Raw genomic sequence first — 3626 nt, forward strand, 5'->3', positions numbered from 1 at the left:
CATCCCTGACCAAATCATGTCTATATTTAAATCCCGAGAGTTCTTTGCAATGAACCGCATGTTCACCAAAATTGTCTAAACACGCCTTATGACAAACAGGGCAGGGCTCATCAACTGGGAACAGGGGGATCATTAATCGATATTTAAGAATGGCTCGGTACTCCACTACTGACATGTGCTGGCCTAACCCTTCAATAGGGGTGACAGTCAAAAAGTTTTGAGCATGAGGAGCCTGAAGACATTCTAATACCGCTTTTTGACGAGAGGACATGCCAAACTTTTCTCCCAAACTTTGGACGGTTTTACTATAAAGGGCACTCGCCAAAGCATTTTAGGCTTTAGGGGGGCGATGTCCATATTAGCGAACCCGCCAAGATCAAAATCGGGAATAGAGTTATGCAAATAATCCATTGCAACACCCAAAATCGGAATCTAACCCATCAACACCACAATCATGCAAAATGTGGTCTTGTAACTTCTAAGATTGTGCTCTCGAGGCAACGAAAGCATAGGTGGAAACATTCTCAGCTGAATATAACCCTAAACCACCGAAATGGATAGGGAGAGAGGCCAGTCTCCATTGAAAATATCCAAAAAACGGACCCCCACATACCACAATATCCTCAATCGCCGCTCGAAGCCCTTTGTCAAAAACAGAGACAGCTTCCTTAACAAACATAGGCTGACATGTTCGGAGTCCGAACAACAACTTTTCAAGTACAGATTATCACGTACGTTATCTAACCTTTCACAATAAAAATTTCATTAAAAAGTATCAATTTAAATATGAAGAGTAACGCATTTTTAATATGTTAAACATGTTAAGTGTATATGTATAAAATGTACCCATTAATACGCATATGCAGCATAGCAGCAAAGGCCTCTAAGCAGGTTCTCTCTAGATTTAGCAAGTGTATATGAATTATGTCTTTCACGATGAAAGTTTTTGTCTTCTGTTCTATTCCCTTGATTCTTGCCTTACTTCTTTTAAAAGCATATCTTTCTTCTTCAAACTCCCACAAAAATCTACCACCATCTCCACCTAGGCTACCATTAATTGAAAATCTTCACCAACTAGGCTCAAGCCCGCACCGTGGCCTTCGTGCCTTGGCTCAGACCTATGGTCCACTCATGTTGATTCGCATTGGTGCCGTACCGGTACTTGTAGCCTCCTCTGCTGATGCAGCTCGAGAGATCCTGAAAACAAATGATTTAATATTTGCAAACAGACCAAAACTAAGCATTCCAAGTAGAATTTCTTATGACTCCAAAGACATAGCTTTTGCACAATATGGAGAGTATTGGAGGCAAGTAAAGAGCATTGCAGTACTCCATCTTTTAAGCAACAAAAGGGTTCAGTCATATAGACACGTGAGAGAGGAGGAGATGGCTCTTATGATGGAAAAGATACAAAGAGCGAATGGATCGGTTGTCAATTTGAGTGAGTTACTTATTTCGCTTACGAATAATGTAGTTTGTAGGGTGGCTATGGGGAAAACGTATGATGGGAGGAATTTTAAGAAATTGTTAGGAAAGACTATGGAGTTGTTGGGAACTTTTAGCGTTGGGAGTTATATTCCATCCCTAAAGTGGGTGGATCAAATAAGCGGATTAGAGAAAAAAACTGATGTAGTTGTAAAAGAAATTGATGAGTTTTTAGAGGGCGTTATCGACGAACACATAAACACGAAAGGGGTGGGTGTTGAAGGCCAAGATCTTTGTGATGTCTTATTAGAAATTCAAAGAGAAAACGTTACAAGCTTTCGTCTTGAGAGATATGATTAAGGCTATTATCTTGGTAACATCCCTTTCTTTCGTTTTGCGTAATATATGATGTCACTTTAATAAGAAGTACAAACGTTACTTACTAACCATATCCTCATTGATGATTTTATGAAGGACTTATTTGCTTCCGGGACTGATACGACATTCACAAGCCTAGAGTGGGCAATTAGTGAGCTATTAAGACCCACGGGCAATGAAAGAAGTGAAACAAGAGGCACTTAAAATAGGGCAAGGAAGACCAATGATTACAGAAGACCAAACAGAAAAAATGCCCTACCTTAAGGCCGTCCTCAAAGAAAGCTTACGACTACACACTCCAAATCCATTGCTTGTTCCTCGTGAATCAACAAAAGATATCAAACTACTCGGCTATGACATCCCGTCATGCACACAAGTTTTTATCAATGCTTGGGCAATTGGAAGAGACCCTTCAAAGTGGGAAGCACCAGAGGAGTTTAGACCAGAGAGGTTCTTGAACAATCCTATCGATTATAAAGGGTCCCATTTCGAGTTGATACCATTTGGTTCTGGACGAAGAGGGTGTCCAGGTATTCAATTTGCAATGGCCATTAACCAGCTTGTTTTAGCTAATTAGGTCTACAAGTTTGATTTTTCATTGACGGGGGAAAATCGCATGGACATGAGTGAGACCAGTGGTATTACTGTTCATAAAAAGCATCCTATACTAGTGTCAGTCTCTCCTTGCTCTTAAGTGAGAATTCGTGCTTCATATTTATATATTTACCTAATATATTTGATAAATTAGGTGTTTCATATTTTGTGAAAATGCTTATTTCATAGAAAGTCTCCTATACTAGTTTTAGCATTTCCTTAAGCTTGTGCATCTCCCCAAAGAAGTTTGAATGAAAATAAAGAAATTGGTGCCTAAAAACTGGAATGCACACAACAATTGATCTATTAAAGGTGAAAACAAATTAATTGTAATTGAATGTGAATTGTGTGTGACAGACTTTATACATATATATTAAATACAATATACTAAACAATGTTACTTATAATTACACTATGACCCTTAAACTTTTGTATCTGTAATGAACAAGATTATCTCCAACATTTTAGGTACACAAATTTGTTGATGTTAAAGGTAGATTGACTAATCTGATAATGGATGAAGGTCTAATCCGATCATCTTAAAGTAAACAAGGCAGACTTTATTATTCCTTTTTGCTCAACCGTGGTTGAGGAAAATGTTGGTGTTGGTTAACCCAAGAAACATCGAACTACTTGTAGAACTGCTTCCCTTTCTAGATTGATAACTAATTGAACGGGGATGAATGAATTTGAAAAAAAAAAAACATGAATGTAAAAACTTTATAATAAAACACAATCAACAATCACTAAACAAACTATCGTGTTGCATGATAATTGTACTACCCTTTATATTGATATTGAATCAATGCCTCTTTGATCATCGTAACACTTCAAATAATTAGTTATACAACCAATTAAACACCATCATATCAATGATCGATATAATAAACCATGAGTTGGACTTGTATGACACACATGTTTTTTGGCCTACGATCGACCCAAACAAACATAACAATAATCATTTACAAACATAACCCAATAAAATCGTTTGACCCACAGGCGATGACTTTAATCATAAAAGAAACTAAATTAAAATTAACATGATTATAAAAGGATCAATGATCACCCATAAATCCTTTATCGTGGTTGCATGATCTTCAAGCTTCAACATCATCGTCACTTCCATTGACAGGATAAGGCCTTCGACTTCTTCACCTTGATCGTCAAAATTTTTCTTTGATTGCTAGCATCATCTTGATCTTCATTCCTGCTCCATCTTCATCCATATG

General features: G+C 37.5%; 1 pseudogene; it reads left to right on the forward strand.

Moving 5' to 3' along the window:
- Positions 1 to 894: 894 nt before the first annotated feature.
- Positions 895 to 3163, forward strand: LOC143560685 (3-beta-hydroxylase-like; annotated as a pseudogene).
- The last annotated feature ends 463 nt before the right edge of the window (positions 3164 to 3626 follow it).

The sequence above is a fragment of the Bidens hawaiensis genome, unplaced genomic scaffold, assembly GCF_021521415.1.
Source record: "Bidens hawaiensis isolate Kalapana, Puna unplaced genomic scaffold, B.hawaiensis_p1.1 tig00020425_1, whole genome shotgun sequence".
Lineage (NCBI taxonomy): Eukaryota > Viridiplantae > Streptophyta > Magnoliopsida > Asterales > Asteraceae > Bidens > Bidens hawaiensis.